Source organism: Nannobrachium achirus, assembly GCF_963921795.1.
Source record: "Nannobrachium achirus genome assembly, chromosome: 8".
Lineage (NCBI taxonomy): Eukaryota > Metazoa > Chordata > Actinopteri > Myctophiformes > Myctophidae > Nannobrachium > Nannobrachium achirus.
This window is the reverse complement of record NC_137817.1, coordinates 7,966,964-7,978,060: the sequence shown is the minus strand read 5'-3', so window position 1 is coordinate 7,978,060 and position 11,097 is coordinate 7,966,964.

Genomic DNA, 11,097 nt, shown 5'->3' with positions numbered 1-11,097 from the left:
GTGCGAGCTTCTCCTTCTCTCCTAGCTGTAGTGTCATACCAGCATGCAGGGAAATGGCCACACCCCCAGCCCTTGTGAAACCTTTCTGAATAATGATAACTGGCAGTAAAATATACTGCTATCAATATTATTATGATTATGATGCCAGTACATCTTATCATGAGGGTGTGACTGAGCCTCAGGGTCCCCAAGCCAAGCCTCAGGATCCGGTATGACTGGAAGGCACTCTCGACCAACTCTGGCTTGCAAACCAGGTATAAGGAGGAGGTTATGAGTCACTTTTGAGTTTGCTGGACGAAGGAGTGGAGCCTAGCAGCGAATAGAGGCCATTCGTTGTTGCCAACAAAGAGGCAACCAGGCTGTGTGTGCCCGTGCTGGACAGAACCAGAAGCTCCCTGCGGTCCAAACACCCGGAGGTCGTAGTGGCACGGGGCAGGGTGGAGGAAGCACGGCTTGGCTTTGCACGTGAGCCTACTGTGAGAGGCAGTATATGGAGAAGCCTGGAAGGTCATCAATTAAATGACAGGACGGAAAAGGAGCAAGAAGGGACAGGTTGAGGGACACACTCCTGAGGAAAGGGTGGCGACATGGTTCAACCACTTCCGAGGGCTGCTGGGCACAACATCAGATGGAGAGGAGGAAGAGATTCCATCATTCCTCCAAGACCTCAACATCAATGATGGTCCCTTCACGGTAATTGGGTTTGCCTGGGCAAAAAACACACTGAGAGAGGGGAAGAGTGCTGGGCACTCGGAGGTCGTAAAGAACTGTGGTCACGACAACATCATCATACAGTTTTGCAACCTTGCCCTGCTATGCAACACGCTGCCTGACATGTGGTCTCTTTCCAACATCATCCCGGTGCCTAAATCTGGAGACCTCTTGAAGCCAGACAACTACCGAGGCATCAGCCTGACCTGTATCACAGCAAAGGTCTACAACCGGATGATACTAAACCGGATTCGGCATGCCATTGGGAAAACCAAACCGGCTTTCGAGAGGGGAGAACCACATTAGCCCAAATCTTGGCCCTGAGGAGATTAATCGAGGAGGTGAAGAAGAACAACCTGACAGCTGTATTGTGCTTTATTGATTTCAAAAAGGCTTTTGACTCAATACACAGGGGCACCATGATGAAGATCCTGAAGGCCTACGGTGTCCCTCCCAACAATAGAGACCATGTTGTACACAGGAACACAGGCCAAGGTGGTGACCCCAGATGGCAACAGTGAGGAGTTTGACATCCACCCTAGCCCCCTTTCTCTTTGTCGTAGTCCTGGACTACGCACTCAGGAAGGCCATCTTGGCCTCACTCTTACATCAAGGAGGACAAGAAGACACCCTGCAGTAGTCCTGACATTCCTATACTACACAGATGACATCAGCCTGCTCTCCAACCATGTGGAGCAAGCACAGGAGCTCTTGAGCAGAGTCAGACAGAGTGAGTGTGCCAAGGTTGGACTTCACTTTGGCTGAATGCCAATAATACTGAGGTGATTCTATAACATCCAAATGGAACATCCACCTCTCACAACAACAGGAGGTACTGCTCTGAAGGAGGTCAAGGACTTCAAGTAGGGCTCATGGGTCAACTCAACAGTGCAAGATCTTAAATTGAGGAAGGCACTTGCATGGAGGGCCCTGAATGGCATGGCCAGTGTATGGAACTCCAACATCCCCCGACAAATCAAACTCAGCTTCTGCTATGCGACGGTAGCGTCTGTTCTCCTATATGGCAGCTGCCAGCCAGTAAACTGGTGCTGTGGGAACCCACACATAGGCACTGGTTAGGGAGACATCTTATGAAGATATCACTCATTACATCACTTACAGATATACAGATAATAACATCATAATAGAGTTTAGTTTTTTGTCTCAAGACAAACATTTGGTTACCATAAATGTACCCTTTTGATTCAGGACGGGGACCCAAATGTCTTTGAGTCCCCATCCGGAATCAATGGGGGTACATTTACAATAGGTAGATTTTTGTCTCACGAATGCAACAAATGAAATAAATAATATCATTGAACGATTGTTGAAAAAAGAAAAGAAAAAAAAAACATTTTGGGGGTGAACTACTCCTTTAAGGTGCCATGGCATTTTAACACCTTCACTGCTGGAGTTAGCAGAGTATTGATATGCACCCAGGCTTGTTCCTATGGCTTCATGGAATTATTGCATAATGACATCATGGCAATATGGTATGCTGGCATTCTAGCATGATGGTATTCTCCTTATCTGATCATCACGTGGTTTCACTGGAAAGTCGCAGCGTTCTTGATGACAGGAAGCTCAACCACAACCCGCCCAACACGACAGAGAAGCACATTAATACATGCTATTTTGGAGGAGGTAATCTGCAGGTAAAAAAACAGGGTACGTACGACTTGATGCAATTTGAGGGGCTCTAATTATAATACTTTAAATCATTGGACCTTGGAGGGGGTCCAGGTGTGATTATAATACTTTAAATCATACGGATACACACAAAGCCAGATGAAGGAGGTTAGCACTGCTCAAAATTAGCTCATGAGTCCAGTTATAACATTACGAAACCTTTCTGCATTATGTTTGATACTGGCAGTAAAATATAGGCCTACTGCTATCAATATAATTATGATGCCAGTACATCTTATAAATATAACGCTCACAGCATCACTTATAAATATAGTAATAGCATCATAGGAAAAAAGGCATTTACAAACTCACAGCATGATGAGACGCTGTGAGCTTGTAGATCTGCTATTTTTTGCTTTTTGAATTAAAAACAAAATTGGACAGACAGGACACCAGGGTTAGTGTAGTTAAACAAACACACCTGGGGTGATGGGACTTTTTCGGTGGCAGCCCCCACCCTCTGGAACTCACCTCACCTCACCTCACCTCACGCCCTTTGCTGCGTTCAAAACCTTCACCCCAGACAGTTTTTAAAGGGATAGTTCACACAAAAAATCAAATTTTCTTCTATAGATTACTCATTTGAAATCATCAATATTTTGTTTTTTGTGACATTCCTAAGCCAATAATTTGATGACCAGCAGTGGTTCCCTATATGGAGACACAAAGAGCCTGCTTTGTTCCCTATGGAGACACAAAGAGCCTGCTTTGTTCCCTATGGAGACACATAGAGCCTGCTTTGTTCCCTATGGAGACACAAAGAGCCTGCTTTGTTCCCTATGGAGACACAAAGAGCCTGCTTTGTTCCCTATGGAGACACAGAGAGCCTGCTTTGTTCCCTATGGAGACACAAAGAGCCTGTTTTGTTCCCTATGGAGACACAAGAGCCTCCTCAAATGATTGGCTGAGGAATGCGACAAAAACGGGGGCCGCTCTCCATTCAGACATGCTGCCATTCAGACATTGACTTCTAATTGTCTGAATTGACACTTCCATAGAGGTTAGGGTTAGGGTTAGGTAAGAATGGCAGCATGTCTGAATGGAGGGATGCACCCGACAAAAAAACAAGAACGAGTAGAGTAATCGATTGAAAAGAAAGTCATTTTAGATCTGAACTACCCCTTTAAGTTGGATTTGAACAAAAAAGAAAATAGCAGATCCAAAAGCTCAAAACGCAACATGTTTTGAGCTGACAGGCATCAGAGTTTGTAGGAGTTGAATCATAAAATTCAGTTTGTCTCAATTCCACAGAAGAATACTGTGAAAATAGACGATCTACAAGCTCACAACGCCTCGATGCAAGGCTTTGTCCATCGGCTATTTACATTGTCAATGTTTGACAAGTCTTTTACAGTAGGCCTATAGTTTGTTGTTGATAACTTTTGATGCAGTAGTGGCCTTTTTTTTGTATTAGAAAGGTGTTAAAAGTCCCTAAATTGTAACTTCACTGTCCCCCCCAAAATCATGTGGGGACAACCCTGGGGGTTCTGACCCACAGGTTGAGAACCACTGGCCTAGGCTGCTAGTGCTCTGTTTGTCTGGATGACGTCACAAACATGACCTTGGATACTCTGCCTCAGAGCTGTGCTGTTCATGTAAAACAAGATATAAAAGACAGCACACAGTTTCACACGTTTTGTAACGAGTTGTAAAACCAGGATAAGTATACATTCAAAGGGGAACAAACATGGATATTTGAGGGGTCCCCAGTTCTAATAGGATGATTTGTCAGGGGGTCGTGGACTGAAAAACACTAGCTGTAGATGAGTTAGTGTGATAGCAGAGTGATGTCTCTACGGTGAGAGCTGAGATTTGCTCTCTGTGTAACCACACGTAACCACAGCACACATCCTGCGCTTCACAGGAAAAAACACATGTCAGAAATAGACTGAGGTACTGTGTCACATGACTAGAGGTCTAGGTCTTTATTTTCCATTATATGTACAGTTAATAAAAAAAAGAGCTCACCAAAAGCAGGCTACAGTGTAACTTAGTTCCATAATATCATAATAAGTAAGCCATGTCGAGCCATGAGGTCCATAGGGTGTGCGTGTGTATGTGCGTGTCGTGTGTGTGCGTGTGTGTGTGTGTGTGTGTGTATGTGTTTGTGGTGCATACATGAGTGTGCGTGCATGCGTGCGTGTGTGCGTGTGTGCGAGCGAGCGAGCGAGCGAGCGAGCGAGCGAGCTTTCACCTTCAAACCACTACTATATTGAAGCCTTGCCTTGCCAAACTAAATAGGCCTACCGGTTTAGCTGGTAGAACATCATCTCCTCTGTTGGCAAAGGCTAGGAGTTTGAACTCTGATTCATGTGCCTGTTCAACTTACAATTTAGGCATTTAGAATGTTCAATTTACAATTTAGGCATCTAACAGACACTCTTAAAGGGCCACTTCACCTCTAGGACAACCCATCTTATTTTATTGTCGTTGGGGACACGATCAACACAATCCTGAGTTATATGTTTTGTGTTCAATCTGTTTTTTTAGATATTTTAGTATTTCAGCATGTACTTGTGATGCGTTTTGCATCATATGATGCAAAACGCATCACTGATGATGCAAAATGCATCACTAGTCATGCTAGAAATACTAAAATATATAAAAACACAGATTGAACACAAAAAATAACTCAGCATTGTGTTGATCGTGTCCCAAACAACAATAAAATAAGATCGGGTTGTCCCAGAGGTGAAGTGGCCCTTTAATGCAAAGCGACTTACAGCATGCAAGTCACTCAACGCTACACCCTGCCTTACAGTTTAGGCATTTAGCAGATGCTTTTAATCCAAAGCGACTTACAATAAGCAGGTAATACATCAATATAATATGCAAGATAATAAGTCAGTACATCAACAACAATACAACAAATGCATAGGAATATCAATCTAGAAAAAAATAATAACATAGCTAGACCATGCACCTAATCAGTAAAAATATATTTTAAAACCTAAAAATGCTATCTAGCTTCATGTGTGGTCATCGAAGGAAGGGGGGTGTTTTTTTTATTTTTATTAATGTTTTTTTATCCCAAGTTTTTGCAACCCATTTTTCTCACCCGGTGACTACCTAACCTGTAGTCCTGGTTTCCGCTCTCCCCCTGCCGCGCCAGGGGACATTGGGGAGCACCCGGCTGGCTAGGGGTAGTATAGAAACCAGGACTACTGCATGTTTTTGTGTGAGGGCCTATGCCCAAGGAGACACGGGGAGAACATGCAAACTCACCACAGAGAGGCCCCATCGCCAACCCCACCTAGGGTGTGGGTGCTGAGGAAGGGGAGTGTTATATTAGTGCTATGGGTTTAGGTGGATTCTGAAGAGGTGAGTCTTCACTCACTCCCTAGCTCCCTATAGCTTCCGCCGTGGACTGAAGACTCACCAAGGTTTCTAGCAGTTGGAACTGAAGTCACGATGGCCAAAACGTAATACCTATAGATCTGCAATATCATGATTATTGGATTGCACTTGAAATGAGGACAACAGACTATACTGCACATGGTCAGGCTGTCTGCAAGATCGTTCTGCCCCTCATTTTGCCAAAAATGCCATGTGACTAGAACATGACATTTGACAGGTTTGCAAAAGTGGCAAAATGATGAAGCTCAAAACCTCCTCTCTGCATTGCCTTGATGATTGCTATTGATTGGTGTCAGGTGGTGAAACTGTTGATACAAAATGTTAATGGTAATACTTTTTTTTTTTTTTTTCTAAATTTTTATCCCACGATTTTTGTAACCCATTTTTTCACCCGGTGCCAATTGCCTAAGCTGTAATCCTGGGCTCTGCTCTCCCTCTGCCAACCTGGGGAGGGCCCCGAACTGAGCTCATGCTTCCTTCAGTGCATGAGGAGTGAGCAGGCCGCTTCTTATCACCTGACGGGGGAGCTTCCCCGGTTGGACGTAGCGCATGGAAGGAACACGTTATTCCAACCAGTTCCATTCCCCTCCATCAGGCGCCCCGGCTGGCCAGGGGGAGGCATTATAGAGACCAGGATTACTGCATGTTTTTGTGAGGGTATCTACGCTAGGAGACACGGGGAGAACATGCAAACTCCACACAGAAAGGCCCTTTTGCCAACCCCACCTAGGGTGTGGGCACTGATGACACGGAGGAGAGAACACGCCCCCAGCACCCACAGCGTCCCCCGGCAGGAATCGAACCCAGGACCTTCCAGCTGTGAGGCGACAGCACTACTGACTGCGCCACCGTGCCCTAATGATAATACTTTTAACAGACCTGTAGAATGTCTTGATCTCAATTAAGTGCTGTAAAAAGTGTTATACAAGTTTTTACCTAGAAATAGTAGATAGGAGGTTTTGCGTTTTGGCCATTGCAATGCTATCTATGGAAATAGTGAGATCTTGCATGGGGCAAGACAGGGAAGAAGAGAAGCTCTGTCTTGTCTGGGTTCAGCTTGAGGTGGTGGGCTGACATCCACTGTGAGATGTCGGCCAGACATGCAGCAATGCGTTCTTCCTGCCTTGTGACAGAGGACTCAGAGGAGTGTGGATGGACCATGACGGGGCGAAACTTGAAGCCTAAGCCAGGGTCCGTGACCCTAGTGGTCCTCAGAGTTATGACACAAATCTTTGTGTGATATGTACAGTACAATTGGTGTCATCATGTACAGAAGGAGAGAAAGTCATCCACTTAACTTTATCATCCATGGCACTCTAGAATGACATTGTTAATTTGTATAAACTTTTTTATTTATTTATTTATGTTATATTACGGTAGGCCTACATAAATATGTAAATCTTTGCCCCTAAGATACAGTATATGTTACGGAAAACGATCAGTTTCCATTTAGGCCAGATTGAAAATGACATTATACTTTACGTTTAACCACTTCAATCCCAGCATCCCTGGGGTTGCCGTTGAAGTGCCAAAAATAGCCGATCTACAAGCATACAATGTCTCACTCGTTTGGTTTGTTCATCTCTTTAATGTCACTTTATTCATCAGATTATTATTTTATCTCACTTTATTTAACAAGATTATTTATAGCTTACTGTCTTAGAGCAGTGGTTCTCAAACTGTGGGTTTCCACTTACTCCATCACTTGACATTCCTCACAACACTAAAAACTGTTAATAATTGGATGAATAACAATTTATGAATACTAAATAAAAATAAATAAAAAAAGATCCTCCTAATTGGTTGGCCCAAAAAGTAAAAGAGACATGGTTTTGGTGTAATGTTAGACTCAGATATGAATTAATTTTTTTTATCCCATAATGATACTGAAAACTCATACACGTCAAGACTATTGACGTGGCCTTATTTACTGGCCTCCCCAAGAAGTCTTTACAGAGACTGTAATGAATTCAAAACTCTGCAGCTAGACTGCTAACAACAACTAGAAGAAGGGAGCATATCGCCCCAGTCTTGGCTACTTTACATTGGCCCTCTGTTTCATTTAGGGCAGGGGTCTTCAATGTTTTCAGGCCAAGGACCCCTTAGTTGAGAGAGAGATGAAGCAGGGACCCCCACAACCTGTTCATAGATTCCATAGTTTCTTTGTTTGACAGCACAATCATCAGTGTATTTCGGATTCATTTCAATCTGTTTGCAGATATTTAACCACTTGAACGTCAATACTTAATAATCTTGACCTTTCACTCTGTAATTAGTCTGTTCTTTTTCCCCTCTACACCAAACCTCTTTGCCGAAAATAGCCGATCTACAAGCTCACAACGCCTCGCAATGCGAGGCGTTGTGAGCTTGTAGATCGGCTATTTTCGGCTTAAATTCTCCAAATATGGACACTAGGGTTCAAGCGGTTCATATACAAAAAAAGGAGAAAAAAAGTTTCTATCACACAACAATTTGGTTTGTTGTATCTCTGAGGGGTCCCGGATCCCCTGTTGAAGACCCCTGATTTAGGGATAAAAATGTCCTAGGTGAGACCCCACCCCCCAAAGTTCCACATTTGGCTTTTCAATAACATTATTCAAATCACCACAGGCAAGTTTTTTTTTTATTGAACTTTATTTTCTCATGACAACAATCTGTGATTTCACTGGTTATCGTGACAATGGTTCTCAGATTGATGTCTCGGGGCTCGCAGCACTTCACTTCACTTCCACGTGGTGAATTTCAGGTAAACCTGCTCGTTGGGTTTAGGAATGTAGCAGCCAATAACTGCAAACAATAGAAATGGAGTATAGGAAGACAGACAGTTACAACGACGGACAGACAGACAGACAGACAGACAGACAGACAGACAGACAGACAGACAGTAGTGTTAATTTTATGAGCCATTTTTTATTTAATGTCAGTCTATAGTCCAGTTTCAATCGCCCTTGTTTGTACACATTTACAACCTCATCCTGTCTTTATTTAGTCAAGTCTTAGTCGACTAAAAGTCTAGCCTTTTAGTATTATCTTAGTCCAAGACAACGTCATTTTAGTTAGTCTTGTTTTAGTCTACAAAAACTGTTGACATTTTAGTCTAGTTTTAGTCAGGACAATATTTATACCCCTTTTAATTTTTTTCAGCAAATAATATAGAACATAATTATTATCCATCTTATCTAAAATTATTTCACATAGCATTCTCTTTCATCCTTTTGATGAAAAACTCAATTTTAAGGAATACAGTACAATACAGTACAACAATACAACACCAGGTTATCCCAGTACAGCCTAACATTGTCTGGTCAGAACCACCAGCCCAGTAGCTTTTTTTTTTTATTTCGTTTTTTTTTTTTTTTTTTTTTTGACAAAATTGTCTGTACATTTAGTCATAGTTTTAGTCATCTGGGCTTAGTTTGTTTCTAGTTTGTATTTTTTGACGAAATTGTCAGTACATTTAGTCTTAGCTTTAGTCATCAGCTTAGTTTTTATCTATTTTTATATTTAGTTTTCGGAGACAGAGACTCACAAACATCTGTTGGTGCGATCTTGCCGTATGACGTCCCCAGCACCTGCCAGTAGGTATGTGCTGTCACATTCCCAGCCACACCATTTACACTCTCCAGGTATGGGCCATAGTCCGGGTGGTCTGTGGTGGTAAAACTGCAAGAGAAGAGAAGAGAAGAGAAGAGAAGAGAAGAGAAGAGAAGAGAAGAGAAGAGAAGAGAAGAGACGAGAAGAGAAGAGAAGAGAATTCCAAATTCAGGGTGTGTTCTTAATTAGGATAAGCAAACCCAATTTAATCCGATCTATTTGGGCATGTAATAACTTTGCTGGTTTTAACCCATTTTTTAAGTGAGCATTTGTAACTCAGATTTTTCTTCTGGGGGTCCCTGGAACTAGATATTTTGAGATGGGGGTACGTGGCCAAATACACATCATGTTGGGGGTCCTTCACATGAAAAAGTTTGAGCACCACTAACATAGAAGAAACAGGTTTTAAAAAATATGTTTCAAATTATTCAAAGATAGCAGATCTACAAGCTTGCAGCGCGACACTTGGTGCCGCACTGTGAGCTTGTATATCTGCTATTTTTCAATAGTTAAAGCATTAAATAATTCTAGGCCAACAGTAAATGGCTTTAAAGCATGTAAACCTGGGTTCTTGTAAACACACTCAGTGATATCATCTTACCTGAAGTCATTAGAGGCATTCTCTATTCTCCTCATGGCCCCAATTAGAACCCCTCTGTAGGCCACTTCGGTGCTGTAGGTCTTATTGGGGGAGTGTTGAAGACTATTCATCACAGTAAGTTTAATAGTGTATGGACCATTTCCTTCTGGAAATGAGAATACATTCAAAACAGTGGTTATACGAACATGAGAGAAAATAACACATTTCACACATTAGCTAAAGGTCACTTGACAGTTGGCCCTATTTCAAGGCAATTTAAGATTCAGTAGGTGGTCAACATACTGAATAGTGAAATTTCTCTTTTTGAAAAGTTTGAAAGAAATATACTGTCAAAAACATAACAAAGCCTATTGTTTCAAGACACCCTGTTTTCTCTGAGAGAATCCCTATGTATGCTTATAACTTCAATCTATCTATATTATGTTTCTCTATATTATGTTTCTCTATTAAATGTTGGATTTACAGTATCTTGGGATCCTTTTGCACATTTGCTTTGATATAAAACAGCCAGCACAGTAATGTGTAATGTGCATCTTCTGTTTTTGGTTTTAATGATTTGCTACAAGCACGAGTCTCTCTATTCTCTATAGGCCTACTTATTGAACTAGCTAAACATGGGTTATGAATTGATATTACAATACTCAGAATCTTGAACAAATGAAATCTCTTTGCAGTCATGGGATATTCTGTGACCTACATTCTATTTGTGTGTGTTGAACCCTAGCGTCCATATTCTGACAACATTAGCCGAAAATAGCAGATCTACAAGCTCACAATGCCTTGCGCTGCGAGGCGTTGTGAGCTTATAGATTAGCTATTTTCGGCAAGAGGTTTGGTGTAGAGGGGGAAAAGAGCAGACTAAGTACAGAGTGAAAGGTTACATTTATTAAGTATTGACGGTTCAAGTGGGTAAAAATCTAGAAACACAAATCGACATGAATCCAAAATACACTGATGATCGTGTTGTCAAATGATGAAACTATATGGAATCTATGAACACGTTGTGGGGGTCCCTGCTTCATCTCTCTCTCAACTAAGGGGTCCTTGGCCTGAAAATGTTGAAGACCCCTGGTATAGTGGATCATCCTTACCTGCGTCATGTGCGTCATGTGGAGCTGGAGTGGTTGTCATCGTTGGTTCTGGCT